This window comes from Notamacropus eugenii, chromosome 4 (genome assembly GCF_028372415.1).
Source record: "Notamacropus eugenii isolate mMacEug1 chromosome 4, mMacEug1.pri_v2, whole genome shotgun sequence".
Classification (NCBI taxonomy): domain Eukaryota; kingdom Metazoa; phylum Chordata; class Mammalia; order Diprotodontia; family Macropodidae; genus Notamacropus; species Notamacropus eugenii.
In genome coordinates, this window is record NC_092875.1 from 344,412,670 (window position 1) to 344,438,768 (window position 26,099).

Sequence of the window (26,099 nt, forward strand, 5' to 3'; positions counted from 1 at the left end):
GGGTCATGGAGAGTCAGACATGACTGAAACGACTGAGCACTAGCAATGTCAGGAAATTTCTTCTTCAACAATGCACCTTTAAAGGAGTAGAAACTAACATAAAAGATGAACAAAAGAAGTGAAAACAAATATTGCCAAAAATCAAATTAAAAAGAAAGAAGAGACTCCTAGGAACCCCTAGAGGTCTGAGCTCCCAATGACAAGGGGTGGGCGGGTAGTGGAGAAGTGCATGGGGTGGGGGGTGGTTACCTTGGTTTGGCTTGCAGCTGTAGCTCTAGTCACTGCTGCTGGGAGATGTGGTTTGGCAGGAATCTCCCAACATTCCTACATAGCTTATGCTCACCCGATGGGGTGATCATCTTCATCGGTCCTGGAGGTGGGACAGGAACAAATAGGGATTGTCCTTCTTCATCTCCCTCACCTCCCAATTACTCTGTGATAATCCCCCCAACTCACAGACATCTCTAGGCTTAAAAGAGAAGGGGATAGGGAACAAGGAGAAGACTGAGAAAACAGAGGGAAAGGAGGAGAGAACACACTGAATCCACTCAGGAACAATGTTTCTTTTAATTTTTTTTAAACTGTGAACAGATGCCCATGTTCCATATGCAGCAAACTCTAAAATCCAAGTGTACATGGATGGAGGTTAATTAGTGGTTTGGGGAGAGGTCAGCTATGCTGATAATGCCTCCAACCCCACCCCAATGCCTAAAAGACAAACTTTGCTCAGTGGGATTTTGGCTGGCAGGGGACTCTTAGGTTTGAGTCTTGGTCTGAGCCCAGGGGTAAAGGTCATATGGTGCTCTCACAGCCCAACCCCCAAGAGAGCCAAGGTAAAAAAAGTAAGGACTGTTTCTGGAGAGGAGGCAGAATGGGGCTAGCAGAGTTGGCATAAGGACTGAGAGCATCTTGGGAATTAGCAGGGAGTGGGGTTCAGGCAGCTGGGCAAGGCAAGAATCTATTCTGCAGTTCTAAAAACTTTCAGATCCCCATGACCCAGTGGGCCCCAGGCTGCTAAGCTTCCTACTTCTCTGGCAGGATCCCAGGAAGACTTCAAGAGGGAGGGTGGAGGCCCTCCCCTACACTATGTGAATTTCACTAATTAATGATTAATTTGAATTAACAAGTGCTAGGTGGCCCAGTAGATACAATGTTGGGCCTGGAGTCAGGAAGATTTGAGTTGACATCTGGCCTCAGACACTTACTAGCTGCAACTCTGGGCAAGTCATGTCCTCTATTTGCCTCAGTCTCCTCATCTGTAAAATGAGCAGGAGAAAGAAATGGCAAACCATGCTATTATCTTTGCCCAGAAAACCCCAAATGAGGAATTGAAGAGTCAGACATGATTTAAAAAAACAACTGGACAACAAGCTGAGACTAACATGAGAAAAGAGAGATAGAAGTTCAAAGGAACAGTGAGAAAATGGCAGAACTGGAATTCAAACCAGATCATCTAACTCCAAGTGCCAGGCTTTGAGAGGCTGTGTGGTCCAATGGGAAAAGCACTGGGTTTGAAGTCAGAGCACCCGGCTTAAAGTCCCAACTCTGATATGTGCTAGCTCTTCAGTCTTGGACAACTCATTTCTCCATTCTGGACTTCAGTTTCCCCATATGTTAAGTGAGAGAATTGGGCTACATGACCTCTAAGCTCAAGCTCAGTATCTGTGATTTCTTTCCATTATAATGCCCTGCTTCTACAAACCTGTAAGGTATGGAGCATCCTTATGAAGTAGTTAGTATATTATAATTATTCCCTATAGATAAGTGTATTGAATTCTCAGAGATAGATTGCCTTCAAACTCAAATCTTCTGACTCCAAACCCAGTATTTGTGGGAGTCACAGAAGACCTGAGAACTGCTAGCTACAATTGAGCCACTTAGAAAGTAAGTAGCAACCAGATGGGCTGGGTAGAAAATTTATAATTTAATTCTAATTATTTATCCTAAGTTCCATATCTGAATTGATCTTCTCTTTCCTTGGTAAGTCAATGTATCTGTTGCAACTCAATATGACTCAGATAGGGTAGGGGGCCTGATGATAGAGTCAGTAGCAGAAACCAGTGGTTGTTCAGTCATATCCAACTCTTCATGACTTATTTGGGGTTTTTTTTTTTTTTTTGGCAAAGATACTAGAGTGATTTGGCATTTCCTTTTCCAGCTCATTTTACAGATGAGGAAACTGAGGCAAACAGTGTTAAGTGACTTGCCCAGGGGTCACACAACTAGGAAGTGTCTGAGGCTGGATTTGAACTCAGGAAAATGAGTCTTCTTGACTCCAGGTCTGGCAGTCTGTGCACTATGGCGCCACCTAGCTGCCCCAGTGGCAAATTTCTAAACTTAGTTGCTAAATTGGCTGAGGCACTAAGAAAGTAACTCGGGTTCAGAGCCTTGAGCCAGAGACATGGCTCAGTAGCAAAAGCATTGTCTTTGGAGTCAAATGGTCATGTCTTGACACTCACAGTCTATACCTATGTGTTCCAGGACAAGTCACTGAACTGTCTTGGTTCTTAGTTTTCTTAATTACAAAATGAGGGGTTGAGGGTTTGACTAGCTTATCTTTGAAGTTCCTTCTACCTTTAGCTCTATGATCCTGTGACCAGTGAAGCTTAGAAATCAGTCAGGAGAAATCGTTAGTGCCAAAGGCAAGATCCCTCAAGTCTTCTTGCAAGAGGAAATACCCCAGGTCATCAAGGTTTCATTTAAGCTTAGTGCTAGATTCTTTACTGAGGAAGCTCAGTTCTTGAAAGAGTCAGAGCAGACATACCAGGGGGCTGTGGGAGATGTTCAGACAGCAAGACAATTTTGCAAAACTTTTTACCCAGCTTGCTCCTTCTCTTCCTATCATCACAGATCTACATCTGGACAGAAACTTAGAGGCCATATATGTAGCATCTCCTCATTTTACAGATGAGAAAACTGAGCATTTAGCAGTATTGATGCCCTTGCCACTGTATTTTATGAACTCCATGCCCATCAGCCTTACTGCTTGTAGGAATTTTCCTTTGCTCCTGAGAGTAGAACCAGCATTTAGGCAATTTTGAAAATTGCTTCTCCTGCATGTTAACAAATGGAAACTTTGGAACTTCATTGTGGGCACTTATGACTTGAGGGTCATGGGAATAAATGCTCCTATGTCAGCAGGAGTGGAATTTTATGACATCAAAAATATGCATACAACAAGGCTGAATTGGCTTCCAAGGGGCATCTCATAGAAAATGCTCTAGTATCCAGTCCTGCTCCTAGTGTGCTACCCAGGAGTTTCACGGTTCTGTCTCTGGCCAGGTGTGACTTGCACTCGGAGAAGACAAAGAGTTCCCTTATTGGCTCCTGTGACAGAAGAGAGGATGACTCAATGGATGCACAAAAGGGAATATCACCCCAACACCAGCCCCTACATGATGATTTTTTTCCCAGCCCCAGCAACTCTTAAAAATCCTTTACTAAGGTATAGAGGGACTATAATCTACACTAGTGGAGGTAGGCCCATAGCTATTAAGTCACTGCTTCTTGAAGTAAGGAGTATAACAGGATTATAGAAACTATTAAAGAAAAGAACAGACAGATGTTAGGGGCCTGGGATGTTTGAGTTAATACAGGGTGAATCCTTGAATGTAGGAGATGTCAGTTTCCAGTGGTAACTCCCAGGTAACCTTCTCTCTACCCCACCTACCTGCCTTAGTTTATATAATACAACACAGTTGTTCCTTCCTTCTAATGGAAACCAGAGGGAAATGGGTACTGCTTTAAGAGGGAGAAGGGGGCAGGGAAGTGATTTATGTGTTGCAATCTGAAGAATAACACAGCCCTAACATCTAAGCAGGGTCCTGAAATATAATATCACGTCTACTTTTCCAAACGAGTTAGTTCAACTTTTTGGCTGTGTACTTTGTAGTTAAAGCAGAGATGTTTGTACAAAGTGGAGGCATTTGAGCATTGGAAAAGACTGAACAGCCTAGGCTAGGATTCAGCTGTGCCACTCACACACACTCACGATCAAATTTCCTGAACTCAGGGCAAGTCTAAGGAGTCCAGCCACAGGCTTGGAACTCAGAACTGAAGGATGCCACATTTAAGGCTCATTGACCTTTTTGGACGGCACTTCAAATGAGATGCAGTTTATGCTTTTTTATTATTATTACAATAGAGTGCAGCCAGCCATTCTCAGAGGGACAACCACATGCTTTTTTCATTTATTTATAATTATGACTCAATGCAATTTCAGGGTTTTCTTTTAAAACTCACTATTGAAGAAAGGGCTGTTCATTGCCTCCCCCAGGCATAGTTCCACAAGAATACTCCACACTCCTCATTCCAGGGACATTTCAGGGTTCAGTTTGTTTTATAAAGAACAGTTAATTCCAGGTAATTCTAGGACCTGTTTCATGAGTATGTAGAACCCATCATAATCTTTTACTGCCAATTCTACCATGGAGTACCTAATCCCAATTAAATACGGTCAAATGTGTTTACCGTTTCTAGTTCTCATGACGGAAGATGGCATGGGGCAACATCTTTGAAGTGCTGAGGTGGGGAAAAAGACACTTAGTTAAAAGTAAAATGTTAAATAGATCAGAATTCTAATTCCAAAGAGTGATATCTATAAATGAGCCAAAATACGTAAAGCACTTTGCAAACTCAAAATACCATAAAATACTAGGTTATATGAGACACCAACTTAACCCCTAGCACATCTTTCTCCTCCTCCCCCCATGAAACAGTGTTTCTCAACCAGCAAAGTGGCAAATACATATTTTTACTGTTCTACAAAAATTCACTAACAAAGTTCCTCTTTAAAAAATTGCATGTGCCTTTATTTTTAGAATAGCTTCTTATATATAGTAACTTGTTACATTTTCTTCTCTCATCCATTCTACCATTTTCTTTCATTTTATGGTCTTGCTTAATCCATTTACTTGAAAAGTTATGGTGATTAGGTTTGTGTTTTCCTTCACTTATTTCTTTCATGTTGATTTTTATTCCCATCTTCATTTAAGTCAGTATTTTATCTCCTACCTTGATGCTAGTCTCTTCCCACAGGTTCTTCTCCACTCTCCCTGCCCGCATCTTAAGTTTCTTGACTTTATTAAACTGTTCATTTCTCTTTTTCTTTCACCACTTTCTCTTCTATCCACTCTTCTCCAGGCTCTTAATTTTAATTTAGATAACATTCTCTTGTTGCTCCCTTTCTCAGTGATTTTCCTTTGCTTTGTCATCTTTCTTATCTCTTTCCCCTTCTAGCTGATTCTAGGTCCTATTCTCCAATTCATGGGCAATATCTTTATTTATTTTTTCTTAATTCTTTCTGTATACCTCATGAGATAGTTTCTGAAGTGTCAAACTGGAATTTCCTCCCATATCCCATTTTTATGTCATTACATTTGTAGATCTTACCTCATCCTCTTTTTCTCTGCTATAAACTTAGAAATATCTATTATTAGATTATTATTAGATTAGAAATATCTATTGATATGTATCATTTTAGAAATTAAGATGTCTTAGCATCACTATGAAAATAGTTTTGACCTTGCAGATTCCCTAAAAGTGGCTCTGGGACTCTTAATTGGTCTCCAAACCATACTTTGAGAACAATTAACCTAAGGCATTGCATTCTACTTTTGAAAAGTCCTACTTTTTAAGAAGATTTTTGTTGCATTGAACCAGCCAATCTGCCTGTTGTTAATTTCTACCCATTGCTCTAAGCTCTTCCCTCTGGGGTCAAAGAGGACAAACCTAAAGTATCGTGCTCACCACAGCCCTTCACATAAAGTAATTCCTTTATGACGACTCTAATATCTGCCTTTCATCTTCTTTTCTCTAAATATCCTCTTTTTCTTTAAAGGAAGCACATATGAACGAAAAAGCATTTATTAAATCCTAATTATACACCATGAACTGTGCTAAACACTGGGGATACAGTAGAAAAAAATTGGATGGTCTCTGCTCTCAAGGACCAAGCATTCTAATTGAAAGAAGCAGTACTTAAAAGAAAATTCAGCTCCATCGCAGATAGAAAAGACTGGAAGTCCATTGGATGCTGACACAATGTTGAGGACAGACAAAGCCAAGGGATCCTTAGGTTTAATCCATAGGCCATTTGACTATAGGAGGAGGGAACTCTGCAGGGCAGATGATAAGGCGTGGCCATCTTCCACCTTGATAGAAGAAATAGAGTTGGTGACTCCCATGTCATCCAAGTCACGTGAGCAGTCAAGCAGTCTGCATGGGTCCTACATGGCCCTAGTATCGGGAGGTCAAGAAGGAGGGGCATCTCTTAGTGGTGGTAGATTTTCCTACTACTCAGCCATCTTGAATGGGTTTGGGGATAGTTCTGGGCACCAACCTGAATGGGTTTTGGGACAGTGCTGGCCCGTGGGAGAAGATATTTGGCATTGCTTCCAATTCTGGTCTTGCTTGCCTTCTTGCTTCAGTTCCATTCCTGATATATGACATCCAGAATTAAACTCTATTCTGTGATTGTGATCTGACCATGGCAGAACACAATAGGATTGTTATTTCCCTTGTTCTACACACTGTCACTCTTAATGTAGCCTAACATTTAATGAGCTTTTTATTACCATGTTACATTGTGGACTTGTTTTTTCTTTGCAGTCTATTAAAATTCCCAGATCTTTTCCACCGAAATTGTTGACTAGCCACACCTCTTAGGTCCTGCATTTGTGATTTGATTTTTTGAATCAAAATAAATCTACATTTGTTCCTATTGAATTTTGTCTTGATTTAGATAAGGCTTATTTTTAATCTTTTGAGATTATTTTGCATTCTGACAGTTTTTTATGTTAATCAACTCTCTCAGTTTTGTGTCACCAGAAAATTGGACCAATATGCCATTTATGCCTTCTTCCATCTCACGGGCAAAAGTCCGGAATGTCCAAGGGCCAAGGATAAAGCCTGTAGCATTGCACCGGAGACTTCCTTCCATGTTGATGTCTATCCAATAATCACTACTTTTTCTTTTCTGTTATTTGTCCAGGTTCAGTTATATCTGTTAAAATTCCCCTCAAACTTCGAGACGTGACTGAGTTCTTTCCTCCTCCATGAAGCCTTCCTTGAAAATGAACTTTTCCTTATCGCATTTCTCCTTTTTTACTGGACCTTTCCTTTTCACTGACCGTGTTTGACCTTATAGTGTAATTTTCTATGCATCATCTCTTTCCTCTAAAGTTTTATAAAATAATATTTCACACTTTTATAACACTTAAAGGTTTACAAAGTACTTTGTTTCCAACAACCCTAAGAGAGAAAACACAAATATTTTTACCCCTATTTTAGACATAAAGAATCAAAACTCATGTAGCTAATATCAGAGATGAAATCTTTTGGAGGTTTTAAACCTGGTTATAGGAACTTGCCATTTTTAGATGCTATGGGACTACTAAGTGACTGTTCTTCTGAGTCTAACTCCAGGTATGGGAAGCAAGAAAGGTGGTCTGAGCCTCCATTACATGATGCCAGTATGCTCATGAGATGCTGGTATGAACTGCATAGGTGATCTCAAGGGAAGAGTGGGAGAGCAGCTGTTCAGCATGGGCTGAGGTGGGATTCTCCGGATTCAATTTCCCCACTGACACCTGGCAGACTTTAAGCCTGACTGAATGCAAGTGGACAATCTACTCCTGCCCGGAATAGACATGAAGTTGGGGAGATATTGTTTCCCTGCAATGTCCCTACTCTTGGTGGCAATTTCCTGTAGTCAAAAGGCTTGTAAGCTTAATACTAGATCTATTCAATTATAGATTATGGGTAGAGGAACATCTGAGGCTGTCTAAAATTAAGCTATTAGGCATAGGACTTTAGACCAACAACATTAAGTTAGGATCCTTTATACTGTGGAGACAATTAGATCAAGAGATTGTGAAGTTAGCAACATAAATATTATCTGTGTCTCAGTTGGCTTATGTTTAAAAAAAAAATTCCTTTGTGGTCCATATTGTAAATGCTTTAAAAAGATATATCACCTGACCAAAAGTTTGAATTGCTTTATCTGTCATAAAATGTGTTAAAAAAAAAAAAAAAAAGAAACTTAAAAAAAAATCTTTTGGAAGCAACGAGGGGACTCAGGGGGACAAAGTGTTGGGTCTAGAGTCAGGAAGACCTGAATTCAAATCCAGCCTAAGGCTCTCACTAGCTGTGTGACCCTGGGCAAGTCACATAACCTCTATTGGTTTTAATCCACTGGAGAAGGAAATGGCAAACTACTCCAATACCTTTGCCAAGAAAATCCCATGGATAGCATGATCCATAGGGTCATGAAGAGTCAGACATGACTGAACAACAGTAACATAGGATTTGAATTCATCTCTTTTGTTCTTATCATAACTTTAAAGTAAATATCCTTTTGTACAAGCCAATTGATTTTCAGTGGTTAAATGAAGTTGAGGTGCTAGTCACCTACGGTGTGGAGGCTACAACTGGTGTAGCCTCAAACAGATAGCACTAGAAAAGAAAAAGAGCTCTCAAACATTGTCAGTGTATACCAGAACCCAGAAGAGCTGCAGCTGCAGGTCTGACTGCAGTGAGGGGTGACAGCCCCATCTGTTTCCAATTCTCCTTCCCCTCTAAGCCATAGTCATACAGCTAGTAGGAGGGGGTGCTTTGAGGGAGGATTTGAGCTTAGGACTTCCTGAGTCCATGCCCAGGGCTCTACCTACTGTGCCACTTATCTGCCTCTAATGGATCTGGCCCTTTCTGATCATTGCCAGGTGAAGGTTCTCTCCTTTGAACTCTAGTGGCCTGGGAATGGGGTGAGTGGGAGCTTGGGACAATCCATCACCAGTTTTTCTCTGAGATCCTCGGTGTGCTCAAGAATGTGCTGGACTCTTCTGGAGGCACAAGAAGTCAGTCATTCACAATGATAATGGTCCCAACATGCTACTCTTTTGGGGGTATGTCTCCCCCAAATATCCCTTGCTTGATCTGTTGCCCTGTCTTTTTCTTTTCTTTCTCTGTTCATGGAATATGAATATTCTGATATGGAGGGAAAGAAGATTTATTCAATAGAAATCAGAGTAACACATATTCAAGAAAACTCTTTGTCCTGTAAAAAGTGTTTTCTATAAAAGTGTTATGTTCGTGGCTTGTTACCAAGGAAACCTTGTTATGCTTGTTGGAAGTCGATATTTCTTAAGTTAAAGGATATTTTAGGGCATCTCTTCCTGAAATTTCTTGCTTTCCTGTATATGATGAATTTCCTAACTCTCTCTACCCCTATGCTCCCTCATATAAATATAGAATATTAAAAGTGTCTACAGTTTATAGCACAATCTTTGGAGCTATTGATATATTTGCTTTCACATACTTCCTCTGATATAAAACTTTAATGTACTTTTTAATGGATACTCTTTTTACATTGCAAGTTTTATTTGGAAACCTGACTTTACAATAACAGGATTCCAATATAGTTAATTACATGGCAAATAACTCCCACAGTTCTGTGACTTTTCAGACGAATGAGTGTGCCTGCCTAAGGAATAATAAAAAGGAAGGAAGGAAGAATTACAAAGGACATCCAACACCTTTTACTGAGTAGGGACAGTCTGATTAACAGCATTAGTCCCATCCCTCTTAATAGGCTACGTACAGAGCCAGAAGAACCAGGGTTTGTCTTAATGTGTAACTGTGATGAACTGGAATTGGGAAATGTTGAATTATCAATTTATTTCATGTAACTGGAGTGAATTTTCATAGGAATTTTTAATGTCCTGGATTTGGACTAATTTGCTGGAGCTCTTTAAAGAGGAAATATGCTGAGGAGTAGAGGGGCATAGAGCTGGGGATCTGGGTGGATATAGGGAAATGAAGAGAGAGGGGGTGGGTAGTATTGGAAGGAAGCCCTTTAGCTCCTTGAATAGTTCTTCTAGCTAGGTAATGATGATCTGTCATTAGGAATTAGTCAGGAGATAAAGCACATGTGAAGACGACTCTCTTTAAATGACATTTGCAAAATGAGTACATTTCTACTTTAGCCATGAACTGTAAACATTGTTAGAAAATAACCAGGATGTGACTATTGCTTGAGCCAGGAGAACAGAAGAGGGCCCCCAAGACATGGTGGGGGGAGGGAAGGATGTCCTACCTCCCACAAGGCCCCCAAGTTATGCAGGAGGTATAGAGGGTGTGACTCCAAATTCTGATGAAGGAATGCAGGGTGTGCTGCACCCAGAACTCCCAAGTCCTGTAGACCCTGCATCTCATTATCTTTAATAACTGGTACAACATAGAGGTCAATGTCTTTTGCTGCTATCTATTCCTCACAGCAATGCCCAGTTGTCCTGAACTAAAAGCCAGAAAGCTTTTCTAAGGCAGCCTTGAAGATAGCCAATTACCTACTAGCCCAGGGCAACCAACTATACAGTGATACTAGGCAGAAAGAATCCTTTTCATTTATGTAGCTGCTTAAAAACCTCTACTGGGTAGGGTGGCCTGGGGGATTGTGGGGGTGGAAATAGAATGTGTGCCACCGTTTAGTGAGTGAACAATTCTTCCTGCTCAGATATGAGGTATGACTTTAGTAAGTGTGAAGTGATTCAGATTAAATGAAGACCACCTCAAATTCAAAGACATTCAAAATCTTTTTTTTCTTTTTTTTTCTCCCCCTTAGGCCCCAGGCACTCCAGGCTGCTTAATGCAAATTAACATGCTTCTATAGATCCTGGGCTTCAGACAGCACAAAGATGCACTAAAATCATCAGGTTGTGTTAAGAAACTCATTGAAAACTGACAAGTCTAGGTAGTCACAAGGCTGTTTAGCCTGGACCATGGGGACTAACCAGTTCACTTCTCCAACTTAAAATGGCTAAAGTGACCTGCTGGTTGGGTTCTGGACACACACACGCACACACACACACACACACACACACACACACACACACACACACACACACAGCCTCAGGAAAAAGTTCTCTATTTCCCAGATAAACTGATATGAAAAAGAAAATGTTTCTGCTGCTGATTTCAGCAAGCAAGTAGCAACAGCACCCTTTATCTGAAAAAAACACTTCAGAGCTGAGGTACACAGTGGACTGACATGCCTGTCTCCAAAGGCTTTAAACCATAACCTAGAACAACCAATAACCCCAGATTTAATGGTAGCAAGAGACAGGGAGGAAGTACGTGAAGCAGAAATGACAGCAATATAGCTGTAATCAGGCCAGGGAGAACCTTATGAGCCATACCTGTTATGGAAGAGTCAATCCTTGGAACAACCAGATGTCAGTGTGGCAGTCCAGGGATTGGGGTGATGTACTGTCTACAGGTCCAGTAGCTGAGTCATTCTCCTCGTTTTATGTAGATTTGTACCAGATGGTTGAGATCCAGTCTAGAGCAGGGTTCTCTACCTTTTTTTTTTTTTTTTGGTATCATAGGCCCTTTTGGTGAAGTCTAAACCCCAACTTCCCACAATGTTAATAAATGCATAAAATAAAATAGATAAAATTACTAATGAAAACAATTAAATAGAAATAAAGTTATCATTTTTTTAAAAAAACACAGGTTCATAGATCCTAGGTAAGGAGCCTCTGGTCTAACACAAGAGAAATCATAAAGGGAGCAATCTTTGAAACAATCATGATGGGAAAAAAATATACACTAATTTCTATGGCTACTACTATGTCCTCCTGAAAACCAGTGGAGATAATCAGTAATTCACATGTATCTCAATTTTAGGTGTAGGCATTTTCTCAAGGCCACCCCATGTGTCTGTTCATGTAACGATGATTACTATCCTCATTTTGTCGTCGTGATTGCTGTTTCCTTGTTCTCAAAGAGGGCCAGTGACATCAGGAGGGTGATATCTTGACTTGCAAATGAACTGGATTTAAGTGAGGCAAAGCTGGTCACAGTTATCAGTTTCACTCTCTCCTCCAAAGTTATTGGAATCCAGTGACAAGGCATGAGTCAAGATGACTAGTGATGGTCTCACTCTCATTTCACAGGTTAGAAATAGGCCCGGGAAGGTTGAGGGATTTGCCCATTGCCATAAAGAACTAGTACTATCAGAACAGGGATTTGACACCATTTTTTTTTCCTGACTGACATGACTATTTATCTAGCATTCTCACCTCATTATGATTGATTGGTTGGTGGTTGGTTTTTGTCCTTCATTCAAAAGAGGACCAAAATGACATCACTATGATAAAGTCAAGTTTCAGCATGTCTGACTATGGCTGATCAGGCCAATGCAAGTTCAGAATACTCTACTACAGATAAGGCACAAATAGTTCATGTGAACATTTAGGGTGGCTCCTCTAAATCTGAGCATCCTGTGTTTCCTTTGATCTGTTTCAATTCTGCTTTGCTCATAGAGCATAGCACCTTCTCTGATGATATGGGCACGCTATGTGACATGTCTCCCATATCACACAATCAATTCCAAAGTTCTTGAGAGAGACCTTGAGAGTATCCTTGTATTACTTCTTCTGACTATTATGTTATTGCCTGCCCCATGGGAGTTCTCTATGCAATAGTCTTTTTGGCAAGTTGCATTTTGCATTTGAACAATGGGGTCAGACTATTGGAGTTGAGCACTCTGAAGCATAGTTTGAATGCTTGGCAGTTTAGTTTGAGTAAGAACTTCAGTGTCTGGTACCTTATCCCACCAGGTGATCTTTAGAATCTTCCTAAGAATTTCAAATGGAAGTGATTCAGTTTCCTGGCATGGCGCTGGTAGACTGTCCATGTTTCACAGGCATACAACAGCTCTATAAACCTTCAGTTTGGTAGTCAGTCTATTACCTCTTTTCTCCTATACTTTCCTTCGAAGTCTTCCAAACACTAAGCAAGCTCTGGCAATGCATGTGTCAACCTCATTATCAAGGTGTGCACTGGATAAGTACACTGCTAAGGTAAGTGAACTTATCCACTTATCCACAGCATTCAAAACCCTATTTGCTGTAGCATTCTCACATCATTACACACTGCTGAGAGGAGCAGGGGGTTCAGGATCCCTCCTTTCTCCAGAATTAGAGCAATAGAGTTAGGAACCAGAGGACCTGGTTAGGTCTCTGCTACAACCTATCTATTGAATGACTGTGTCAGATCATTTCTCACATATCTGTTTCAATTTCTTTGTGTATAAAATAGGGATAACAATCCTTATCCTACCTAGCTCATGGGATTATTATGAAAATAAGTAAGATAATCAATATGAAAAGACTTCCCTATTCCTTGAGCCAAGAGCAGAGATCAGGGTTAGTTGGTCAGTTTATTAAGCATTTATCAAGCATCTACTATGTGCCAAGCATTGTGCTAAGCACTGGACACCTATTATGCCTCTCATAGGGACCTAAATGAGAGAAGAGATATAAAGAAACTATGAAAAATAAAAGAGTTAGATGTATATGAGCTATTATTAATTTTTACATTATATTTGTTACACTTATGTTCTTATTGTATCCCCCCTATCACTACTAGGTTGCAATTTTGTCAGTCCATTGAATAAATGGATCTAATTTCTAGAGATGATATTTCCTTTATGATGGTAATTTGTGGAAAATACCATATTTTTTGCTATCCTCCACAGCACTTAGTACAAAGTAGGCACTCAGTGAATATTTGTTTTTGGGTGACTGAATCCTAACACCAGAAGGAAAAATTTCAGAAACTCAAACATTTTATGAAAGAGCCACCTCTGAAAAATGTGTTTTGCTTAGAATTTTATAGGAAGAAGTTGATGAAAGAGAAGGAGACAGTGAAAATTAGCCCCATTTTGCCAACGGAGCTGAGGTCACAATTAATGGCATTTATTTGGAGGCAGAATGCTACAGGACAAAGAACATAGGACCTGGAGGCAGAATCATTCAATCAGTCCACTCTGCCACTTGCTAGTTATATGACCTTGAAAAAATCCCCAAAGTCCTTGAATTTCAGTTTCCTTATCTACACCATAGGGATAATGTTTGTGCTAAGACTTTTCTCAGAAGGGGAATGGAAGGGAAGGTATTTGAAAGCCAAAAAGGACTTTATGCGCTATAACCATGGGTAGAGGTTACCCATGGCTGACTATTCTTAATACATTTAACGGAAGAAGGAGGTGGTAGAGTTGGCCAAGGAGCCTGGTCCTTATAAGCCTGCACAGCATGTTTAGGTGATACAATCCCAATGTAAATTTTAAAGCATGCGTAGACATTCTGTAATTGGTTCCAATTCAAAAACCATGTGGTAAAGAGGAATCTTTCTGATTGGTGTGGAGTCAGAACTGAAGAGCAATCAAAAGGTATCAACCAGCTAAAGTAATTTCCCCCTTAGTGTGTTTGAAGAAGGAGACATACTGTAAGCCTTTGGATGACAAAAGGGCTTGCATCCTCCTGATCTGTGGCCCACACATGGCCTGTGAATATAGACTTTGGCTCTTTACCTCTATTCTCTGGCTTCCGCATTTGTTCTTTCCAGTTTTGAGGTAAAAATGATTGAATATGGCTGCGATCTTGTGAGCTTCACAGATCAGAAGAGTGGGCTATTACTAGAAATCTAGGAGCTGGAGTCTATGCCAGAATTTTCCAGATGCCAGATGATAAGGACCAATGTACCAGGAACTTGCTTGATCTAGCCCAGCAACAGCAGAGATTCATCCATCCAATGCCAGTGCCTCATTTGGAAGTGAACTCTGTGGGATCAGTATTATGTAGAGACTGTGTTGTGTGTTGATTCTTCAGGGATTGAGGTGGTATAGGGAAGTGTTAGAAGTATTTATAATTTCTATTCTTACTATATTTTTATAGTAAATGTTCCTTTGTAAAAGTTAAATGATGTCAATTGGTTAAGTAGAACTGGGGCATAACCACTGGTGGTTAACTGGGGACAGAGGGAACAGATTGGAATGGGGGCTTGAGCCAATAGCTAAAGAGATATCTTTTTTTTTTCAGTAGCTTCATCTTTATTTTTTAAAATTTATTTATTTATTTGTTTTCAGTTTTCAACAATCACTTTCATAAGTCTTAAGTTTTCTCCCCTTTCCTCTCTCCCCTCCTTCCCTGAGATGGCTTGCAATCTTATATGGGTTCTACACATACATTCTTATTAAACACATTTTCATATTAGTCATGTTGCATAAAAGAATTAAAATGAATGAAAGAAACCATGAGAAAAACAAAACAGAACATAGCAAAAGAGAAAATAGTCTGCTTCATTCTGTGTTCCAATTCCACAGTTCTTTCTTTGGATGTGGATGGCATTTTGCACCATGAGTCCTTTAGAAATGTTTTAGGTCCTTACCTTGCTGAGAAGGGCTAAGTGTATCAGAAACAATTCTTATACACTGTGGCTATTATTGTGTATGATGTTCCCCTGGTTCTGCTCATTTCACTTAGCATCAGTTGATATGTCTTTCCAGGTTTTTCTGAAGTCCAACTGTTCATCATTTCTTATAGCACAATAGTATTCCATTACCTCTATATACTTCATCTTGTTCAGCCATTCCCTAATTGATGGGTATTCCCCTGATTTCTAGTTCTTGGCCACCACAAAGAGAGCTGCTACAAATATTTTTGTGCATGTGGGACCTTCTCCCATTTTTATGATTTCTTTGGGATATAGCAACTAGAGAGATAGCTTGATCCCTCAGGGATCCCTTGAGAAGGAGATGTAGTCTATTTACTTCTGGATGATTATATCCAGAGTTACATGTAGAGAACACATATGTTTGTGGAATTGAATTGAATTAAATGTTAATTAGAGGGCTAGTTGTTCAACCTGTAGTATATATATGGGGGAAAGTTCCAAGCTTCATTTAGTTTCATCAAATATTGGGTTTTCATATCATCAGTTCAGGCATGACAAAGAAATCAGCATTTACTGATTAGATAGGGTATTGGATGTGGTGTCATGAAATCTTGGATTCATTTCCCACTTCTGACACCTACTAGCTAGATAATCATGGAGAAGTCATTTAAGGTCTCTAAATTTCACTTTCCTAATCTGTGAAAGAAGGATAAAAATACTTGTATCTGCTTGTTGCAAAATTCAAATGAGGTAATGCATAGAAAACTTTTGCAAACCTTAAAGTATTTTTAAAATGTCAGATATTATAGATCTCCTTCACCTATTTGTATGTAAGGAAACCGAAGTCTAGAAAATGACTTATCTAAGGACAAACAGCCAGTTATTATCACCTGTCAGACTGAAACAGGGTCTCGAAACAAATTTTTAAAAATACATAGTCAGGAGTTGGAGTCTAAAAGTAAAGGGTCACATAGAAAAGAAAATATGTTTGTTCTTCTTGGATCCTTTAGAATTGTTATTCTGGATAGAGTTTGATTTCTTACCTTTATACGTTCTGCTGAACATCTGGATGAAAAGCATGTTGTATGTGAGGTGGCTGTTAGCTTACTCTGAGTTGCAGATTTCTGTTAGCCACTGTGATCCATCATTCTGTAATTGTTTTGGCCCCTGGAGAAATGAAGCAGAATGAATTCTGGGCATTATTCTCACATTTGCTTCATAGACTGGTAAGCTAGGAAGCCCAGGTCCTAAGGACTTTGTGGTGTATTTGTTGTGTAATGGAGAGAGCATATCAGAGGCAAGCTTGAAGTAAGTGGTGGGGCAGGGAAGGCCAGGGAGGGAGAGATTCCTGTACTTTCAGCAGTTTGAAGTCTGCTTCCTCACTTCTAATTGGGTCCAAAAGACTTAGCAGGATACTTTCCTTTTGTCCTCCAATTTCTTATTTCCTTCTTCCATTCACCTTCTTTTCTTCCTCTACTGTTTTTTCCCTCTCACATCCCATTGCCTTGTCCAAAAAACTCAGATTTCTCCTTATCCTACCATCTAGAAGCAGTCTCTCTGTTTAGGCATCTCATAGCACTTCTGCTGTATCTTCTTTTATTTTAAGTTTGTTGTGTGCATGCTCTATCATTTCTAGTAAACTATAAGGTATGTGAAGGCAGAGACTGAGCTCTATGGATACCTGCATCCTCCTCAGCACCCAATAAGTCTCTTATATATATGGAGTGCTCTTTAAACACTTATTGTGTAACCAAAAGACTGGCCTTTGAGCTCAGTCCTTAGATCATGAAAAGATACCCTCTGATAGGTTATTGAGAACATATACAATATTGCCTGCCTTCTTTTAATCCAACATGGTGGTGATTAAGGCTCCTTTGGATCATGAGTGACTGAGGAGTTGGTGGTATGTGTTAAGGAAGAGTTTCCTAGTTGCCTGCCCAAAAGGACAAATTAGAGAGTGGGGACTTTTTATGCTTCATTTTCTCCAGTAATAGACAGTTCTTACTTTATGTAAATTCACATTATGTAAATTTGACTCCCCAGGAGACACCTGCCTGGATTCTGGCTCTAGCTCTAGAAAGGCAGCTTTGAGGTGGCAATAGTGGTGCCCTGTGCCAAGGGTCCTCCACTCCAGGTACTGAAGTCACTGCTTCAGGGACCCAGCTCAAATCCTACCTTCTGTGAGAAGTCTTTCTGTCTCCTCCCCACCCTGTCACCAACAGTGCCTTCCGATTACCTTCTCCCTAACACTGTCTATATCTTACAAAGAGTTGTTCAATGTTATTCCCCCCATTAGAAGATTATCTCTTTTAGGATAAGTGCCCTATTTTTGTCCTTCTTTAAATTTTCCATGCTTGACACTGTCTATGGCTTACAATAAGAGTTTAATGAATGTTTTTTGATGGATTATTGATTGAGTAGAACTGAGTTTGCAAAATCATTTATATTCTCCTTTGGTACTTTTTTATTTTTGCACATGTCTCTTTCCTGATGTCTTTGGAGTGAAAAAGTTTGCTGTGGGTCATCCTTTAGAGGAGAGACTGTGGGTGCGATCTCCCACCCTGTCACCGTGTGACCACAAATGTGTGGTACTTCTCTTTCTTTTGTCTGTTTTTACTGACTGTAGGTAAATTAAGTTACAACCTCATGAGCTTTGAAAAATCAGAAGAGCCATAAAAGCTTTCCTCAAAGTTAGCAACAATGGCAGCTGAGTCCAGTGAGGAGCAATCTGCTTGACCCTACCCATCAGTGGATTGACTTTGCAGGTATGACACCAACTTATGAAAGGAGCTAGTTCACCTGACCAAGGAAGCAGCTCATTCATGGCTTTGCAATACCAAGAAATAATGGCAGGGGGATGAGGGGGCAGTAAAGGGGGAAAAGGACTACTAGGCCAAGAGGGACTTCTCAGTCATGAGAGTTCTTAAAATAGGTGTCTCCATACCTTTATGCTCTAAATTTGAGCTCATTCTCCTTAGGGACTGAATTTGTGTATGCAGGGGAGATAGTGTGTCTCTGGTTTCAAGGGATGTTTTGTAACTTCTGTCATTGCTATATCTTCTCAGTAAATATACTTTTGCAAAAGTATATATATTAATTGATATCAACTGGTTAATTCATATTGGGGATGGGAGAGTGTATTGGATGTGAGCTTAAGAGTGCAAGTATGAGAAATTTCAAACCCTTAGACTTTATCCTTTTTCTGAGGGGAAAAAAAGAGAAGCAGTTACCCTCTAGAGATCCAACTTGCCATTGAGAATGGGGGCTGGGAGAGTAAGTCCTTGGGGGTGCTATTACTGGATTGAATTGGGGTTGGAAACATATTCTGGTTCCTTATTTTCCTGCCACATTCCAAATCTATGCTTCAGGGTGGGGGGTATACTTTGTCTTTTCTAGTCATGGAAGTTATTGCTTCAAGCTTTACAACAGTTTAGCAACAGGAAGTTGACATAATAAAGTATGGAAAACCACTGCTGGGTCAACCCAGACTCAGGCACCATGTCTGCCACCTTCTCCACTGAGGGATTCAGTTACCCTTGAAGTATGCAGGACATGTATCCCAGTTCCAGTCCTGGGGAATCCAGTTTCTAGTGAGGGAAGGACTAGATTTACTTACAACCCTCAGCTTGTTAAACCCTTACTGTAGACATCCAGGGAATAATCAATCAACAAGAATTTATTAAGTGCTTACTATGTTTTAAGCCCAGTCACGCAGAAAAAAAATCAAAAACAGTCTTTGCCCTCAAGGATCTTACATTTGGATGGGGGAAAACAACATTTTTATATATCTGCACATATAGGATAGATGGAAATAGACTCAGAGGCATTGTAGGAGGTGGTACTTGAACTGGGTTTTAAAGGCAGCCAGAAATTGTAAAAGGTGGTGAGATGGGAAGGTGGAAGAAGTGGAAAAGGGAGAAAATTCAGAAATGGGAGGCAGCCAATGAAAGGTATAGAGACAATGTGGGGGCAGGAGATGAAGCATCATGTTTGAGGAGTAGCAAGTGGGTTCATATGACTGGGCCACAGAGTTCATGAAAGGGAGTATATAAGAAGAATGGAGAGGCAGGAAGGCTGTGAAGGGCTTTAAATGTCAAATGTTGTTGTTCAATTGTTTTTCAGTCTTATCCTACTCTCTGTGACCCCATCTGGGGTATTCTTGGCAAGGCTACTGTAGTAGTCAAGAAGGAGGATTGAGAAAAAGCCACTTAGATTTGGGAATTAAGAGATCATTAGGCCCTTTGAAGAGAGCAGTTTCAGTTGAATGATAAGAGTTTAGAATGGATTCCAGAAGATTAAGAAGAGAATGAAAAAGAGAGGAAATGAAGGTTTTACTTTTCAAGGATGTAAGCTAAGAAAGGGAGGAGAGATGAAGGGCAATAGGTAGTCTACATGGTAGAATCTGGTGAAAGTCTTTTAATGATAGGTAGGCATGAGATCATTTGTAGGCAATAGAGGAGCCACTAAAAAGGGAGAGCTTGAGGATGAGAGAGGCAGGAACAATCTGCCAGAGAAGATGACAGGAGATGGGATGAAGGCAGTTACAGGTAGATACAGGCAGAAGTGCTGACCTTAGTGAGCAAAAAATGTCTCCTCATTCTTAGAGACTGGAGTGAAAGAGGAGATCTGGAGGGATGGTATCAGAGAGATCTAAAGAGAGGAAGGGAAGAAAAACCTCTCAGGGAATGGCCTCCATTTTTCTTTTCAGTGAAGTACAGTATAAGCTCTTCAGGTGAGAAGGTGAGGAGAGACACAAACTTAAGGAAAGAATAGCATATCTGGACCAGCTGATGCACTGAGTGTTTTAGTGAGCAAGTTAGGGAGGAGGAGTAGGATTTCCTTGCTGCAATGAGGATTCAGTGATATGAACTAATAGAAATTAATAGTGAAACCCAGGCAGCTTATTTTCATGCCTTCTTCCAGTTCTTTTCAGAGTTAGGGATTAGGATAAGTGTGATTGGCAACATGATAAGGAAAGGGGGATTTAAGAGTAGAGGGCAGTATAGATCTAAAGTGGTTCATGATGGGTTTGAGATTAGGAAGGGAGGAGGAAGTAGTTAGGCCAGGGGTATGACTTAGGATAGATGGTACTGAGGGATGAAGGAACTAAAAGTCATGGTGAGGATGAAGAGTAGGTTTTGGAAGTGTCAGATATAGGGGGAGTTAAAATTTATTACTATTTTTGTGTGTAGCTGGAGTGGTATGGAGGAGTAAGTCACGGGAATTGAGTAGTTTAAGGAACTAGGAAGTTAGGGTAGGCAAATGAATATCAAAGAAATCTAGAATAAAGGGAGAATTTGAGGTAAAGAGGAAGACTGTGTCAGATATAGAATTCACTGAGAAAGGAAGGGGCATGTCTTAGAGCTTGGTAGACAACATCTTCTAGGATCTGGATTGAGTGATATACTTGATTATATGAAGCTCAAGAGAAAAAAAGTGCTGAGTCATGTCAGCAGAGAGAAAATCTGGAAATGGGAACTTATTTAAACTTAGATTTGGGCTTATGTTTAAGTCTTCTCAAAAAGTAGTCTACTTGATATATAATGTGAATAAGGCACAGAGCAAGTTATTTATTTCCTACACATTAAAGAAACATTGAAAGACACAAAAGGTTCATGGCACACATGGACACAATAACTTAAGACATCATTCAGTAATGTCTACTATTATAATTTTTTAGGAGGCTCCATGCTTAAATCTTTTCTAAACATAAAGCATTTTGCAAAACTGCTGATCAATCATTTTATACTTCACTTTGGCTCTGCACCATCTCCCTCAAAATCCCCATCTTTGGACAAACAAGGAATAAGGAGGAGTTGGGGTGCAGGGCTTGGGCTTCTCTTAACTGTTTTCCACTCAAGCTATCAAAGCAAGTAAGTAAAGCTCTAATCATGTGAATCTCTTATTCAATAAACTTTAGTGGCTCCTCCAGAATCAAACACAAAATCTGTCTGGTTTTTATAGCCCTTGATAACCTCACTCCTTTTTACCTTTTTAGTCTTCTTAGATCTTACTTTCTTCCACACATTCCACAATCCAGTGACACTGGCCAAGTCCTTGCTGTTGTGCACAAAACAATCTATCCCCATATTTTGTGAATTTTCATGACTGTCCCCCCTGTTTGGAAATCTCTCCCTTCTTGGGAGAGAAGAATGCCCTCATGGCATTCTTCAAGTCTCAGCTAAAATCCCACCTTCTCCCAGAAGCCTTTCCCAGTTCCCTTTAATGCTGGAGCCTTCCCTCTAAGATTATTTCCACTTTATCCTGTATATAATCTCGTTTGCATGTAATTGTTTATATATTGTCTTTCTCAATATTGAAACTTGACTCTAGCATAGTGATGTCATTTGGGCCCTCTTTGAGAACGAAGAACAACAACCAGATTGTAAGCTCCTTGAGAACAGGGACTACTTTTGCCCTAATCTGTATCTCCAGCACTTAGAACAGTGGGTGGCACCCAGTAGAAACTTAGTAAATACTTGTTGACTTGAATTGATTTCTTGGTTGTTTTCTTCACTGTGGCAGAAACTTTGCCATCAGTGAGCTTTAGTCTTTGGACCTAGGACCTCTAGACTTCTGAAACTCATGAGGTCACTCACCTTCAGAGTATGAACATGTCCACTTCTTCCACCTCGAGAATGATACTTTGGAAAGGAAATACAAAATGGAAAAGTATTTCAAGGCTCTATATGATCAGCTCACAGGTTTTCTTTTTAGTTTGAATTTATGCTATGCTTTTACTTTTGAGAGAAGGGCATGTGAAAGATCTTACTGAATGCCTCCTGTACATGTCTAACTTTACATCTTTTCTCACACTAGTCTCTTGACTTAGAATACCTTCTCACAAATCTTTGCCTGCTGGTGAAACAGAAATAACTGTAGGAGATTCTTGGTTGTTTTTTTAAAGTAAATAAAAGGACATCTTCAGTTTTCAGATTAAGTTTAAACTTGCCTGACTCTCCCCCCTCTCCAAAGTGGAAAATCCCGACAACCGTACTTTAAAATGTTCTACTATTCTCAAATCCATCTCCACCCCCAAATCCCCAACTGATTGCTGGTATCTCTATCTTGATGTCCCAGGTCTGCATGCTCCCAAACTGAACTTCATCACTTTCCCACTACACATGCCTCTTCTTGCCAACTTCCCTCTGTTTCTTTGAATGGTACTCTTATCCCTGCAGTCACCTAGCTCTCAAATCTCGGAGAGATCTTTGACTCTTCCATCTTCCTTCACCTCCTCCCCCACTACAATCTAATTAGTTGTCAAATCCTACCAATTCTCCCTCCACAGTAAGCCCTCATCTCCTTCCTTTCCCCTCCTCTCCTCACATGACCATCACCCTCATCCAGGCCCTCACCACCTGATGTCTAGACTAGGACAGAACTATTCCAACTGATCTCCCTGTTTCCTATTGCTTCCTTTTTCTACTCCACCCTTCACATAGCTAAAAGAATAATCTTAATAGATAGATCTTAACACTCACTCCTTCATCCAAAAACTTTAAGTGGCTGCCTGTCTAGCATTCCAGACATTTTATATTGCTTCCTTTCATGGATTGCCTTTTCTCACTAGGTTAGATTGTGAACCACTCTGCAATCTAGGGGAAATACAGGAACCTAAAAATCATAGATTTATAGTTGGAAGAGATCTAAGAGGTAATAGAGTCAAGCCCTCTCATTTTATAGAAGAAGCAGCTAAGGCCTATTGAGTTCAAGTTTCTTGCCTGAGGTCCAACGGTAGTAACAGAAGTTGAACCCAGGTTCACTAACTCTTTTGTCAAAGACTATCCTCCATGCCCAAGATGTGCTTCTATTACATCTGTATCTACTGAAATTCTTCTCTCTCTTTTTTTTTAAGATGGAGCACTGAATTTGGAATGCAAGGGCCTGGATTCAAATCCCACCTTTGGTATTTATTGTCAGTGCGACATTAGGTGAGTCACTTAACTTCTCTAGGATTGTTTTCTGATATATAAAATTAGGGGCTTGGATTAGATGATTTCTAAGGTCCCTTCTAGTTTTAAATCCATGGTCTGAGGTGCTTTCCAACTCTAAATCTATTACCCCTAGAACAGCAGCATTCCAGTACCAGATTATCTCCAGAAACAGTGCTTATATCTATTTGGGGGCTAAAGGAGTCATATCTTCTACATGAAGGCAAGATAGAGGGGAGAGGATGACAAAAGCTTCCAGCTGCTCCCACCTCTTAGCATCACTGATTTAGAGGTAGAAGGGACCTCAGAGGCCATATAGTGCAACACTTCCATTTTACAAATGAAGAAACTGAACCCCAGAAACAAATGACTTGCCCAAGGTTGCCTCCTGAAGTACTGAACTCTCCCTCGCACTGTGGCTGAGCCTCCCCAAGACCAGAGGGAGAAGATGGGTGCTTGGGTGGGATGGAGACCATTCAGTGGTAGCACTGTGGTCAGCTATTCTCCATCTCTAATCAGCCTGGCCTAACAAGGCCTTTCTGCCTTGGTGCCTTATTGGAGACTCAAATGAGATAACATATAGAAGACCTTGTAAGTGCTAAATCATCATATGTGTTGGCCTCGGTCATTACTGCTGTATTACTTTTAGTAATATTAGTAAATGAAAAAAATTAAAAACAGCCAATTAGTAAAATTAGTAATATTAGTATTTCTATGTTATCACTATATAATATTAGTAGAGTATATAGTATGTTACTGCTATTACTATATTATTGTTATTAGCATTATTACTAAATGTATTAACATAGCATAGAGTGTAATAGTAGTGTTACTATATTAATATTATTAGCATTTCCATATATTATTAAATATATTAGTATGGTATATAGTGTATTGTTAGTTACTATATGACTGCTATGGGTATTATTGTATCATTACTGTAGTATATTAGTATGTAGTGTATTATTAGCATTATTATATTATTACTAAGTATATTAGTTATATTATTACTAATTATAGTAGTAATATGGATTAAGTATATTATAACATGTAGTGTACTGCTAGTTTTGCTATACTATTGTTACTCGTGCTACTACAGTGATGAGATGACTAGGTTTTGTGGCAGGAAGAAGGATACTTAAGTTCTTCCTTTGCCAACCGTGTGACCAGCGGGGGCCAGCTAGCCATGCAGGGGCAGATTGCTTAACCTTTCTATGTACAGCAGATAACTCTCTAAAACTATAAAATCACAGGTGAGTTGTTAATTTGCATTGATAAATGGAGTTCTCACATTTGAGAATGGGTTAAGGGGCCTATTTGGGGGTGTCCTTACATAGAAAGGCTATTGGTTTATGAGTGATTTGGTCAAGGCAGATAGCAGCCACTATTGGGCACGCATTATCTTATTTGATGTGGAGAGACTGATCAGTTTCCTATGAGATGTGAATGAGAAGGAAGTCACCAAGAAGCGTGGAGGTATGTGTGAGTGTGTGTGTGTGTGTGTGTGTGTGCTTGTGTGTGTGTTTGCGCATAGACAGTTACATTCATTACAACGTCAGTATTTATTGTGGGGTATTTGGGAACGAGACAATGTTCACAGGTGCTGGTGTCAATGAAGTACTTGCCTTGAGCAAAGTGGGGATCCCAGAGTCACTGTAGTATTGGCCATCTGAATTTGCCAATTCAGACAAGGGTGTTCACAGTGACACTGGATTTTTATAATCTGGGCAACCTAACAGCTATGGTAGTAGCCTCTCTAATCCTGATACCCCTTAAATGTTCCTGAGCCTGGCAGAATCTGCTGCCCTTCTCCTCAAAGAGGAGGATAGGAGCTACAGAGAGACATTCTCCTCTCAGCTTCCCAGAACACTGCACCCCCCCATCCCATTCCATATCCTGATACATGGTGACAGTTCCTGATGCTTTGTCCCATAGCTAAGAGATATCCCTGGAGATTCTTGTCATAGTCAATTCCAGCCTCATCCCCTTTTTCCTTTTCTCATGCCCCAATGACTGATAAACCTTCTCTCTTCTAACTTCACAAGTACAACAACAACGGCTAACATTTATTTAGTGATTTAAGGTTTGTAAAAAGTGATGTTTTGCATTTACATGTATTTACATGTTTTTACATTTTAGTATTATATTTTTATTTCATTTGAGCCTCATGATAATCCTATGAGGTAAGTGTTCAAACTGTGCCACAATGCTTCTCTTATAAACAAATGTATAACATTAGAAAAAATACCACCTGTCCCCAGCATTGGATTCTATAAAAATAACATCATGTCTATTTTTTTCCTTAGGGAAGTTATTTCCTAAGCCAATTTGGTTGCAGGTTACCTTGAGGGAGGAAGAAGGGGTAGATAATACTATATCCCTGGGGACAAAGGATAATTTGAAGAATTTGAGAAAAAAGATTAATTTAAATCTATTTTAGTGCCCTATATTACTACCTATAATAAGCATATTGAGGTATGCTAATTTCATCTTTAATGTTTTGAGAAAGAAATATCACTAATATCAATTATCTATTGAAAGAGCTTCTTTTCCAGTAACATGGAAGATCAGAGTTTCTTCCGTATGGCTAAATACAGGAAACCCCTGTCCCAGGGATATAGAGAAACAGCGAAAGATCCTGAGGGAGGCATTAAATATTATTAAAAGGATAGAGTGTTTAACTCCTGAGAAAAAGGAACTAGGTTTGTTTATTTTAGAAAAGAAAAATTACAGGAGTAACCCAATAATTGTCTAAGAGAATATGAGGACAATTTTAGGAAGGATTGCAGTCAGTTATTCTCCATCTCCAGTAAGCATAGAATCAAAACCAAGATATGATTTGCACATGAAGAAAAGAATTCTTGAACTGAAGTATCTGGGGCATTGGACATGGTTGCTAAGAGAAATTCTGGAGTGTTTGCTGGAAAACTT

The 26,099-nt window shown here is 39.8% G+C and overlaps 1 long non-coding RNA gene across 1 annotated transcript in view; it reads right to left on the reverse strand.

Moving 5' to 3' along the window:
• Positions 1–576: 576 nt before the first annotated feature.
• The window catches only part of LOC140501557 (uncharacterized), a 36,486-nt gene continuing 10,963 nt past the window's right edge, over positions 577–26,099 (reverse strand). The window contains exons 2-4 of the long non-coding RNA XR_011966231.1: positions 16,278–16,401; positions 4,471–4,521; positions 577–3,327 (exon numbers count right to left, since the gene is read on the reverse strand). This is a non-coding gene — a long non-coding RNA (uncharacterized lncRNA). The remainder of the gene's footprint in view (positions 3,328–4,470; positions 4,522–16,277; positions 16,402–26,099) is intronic.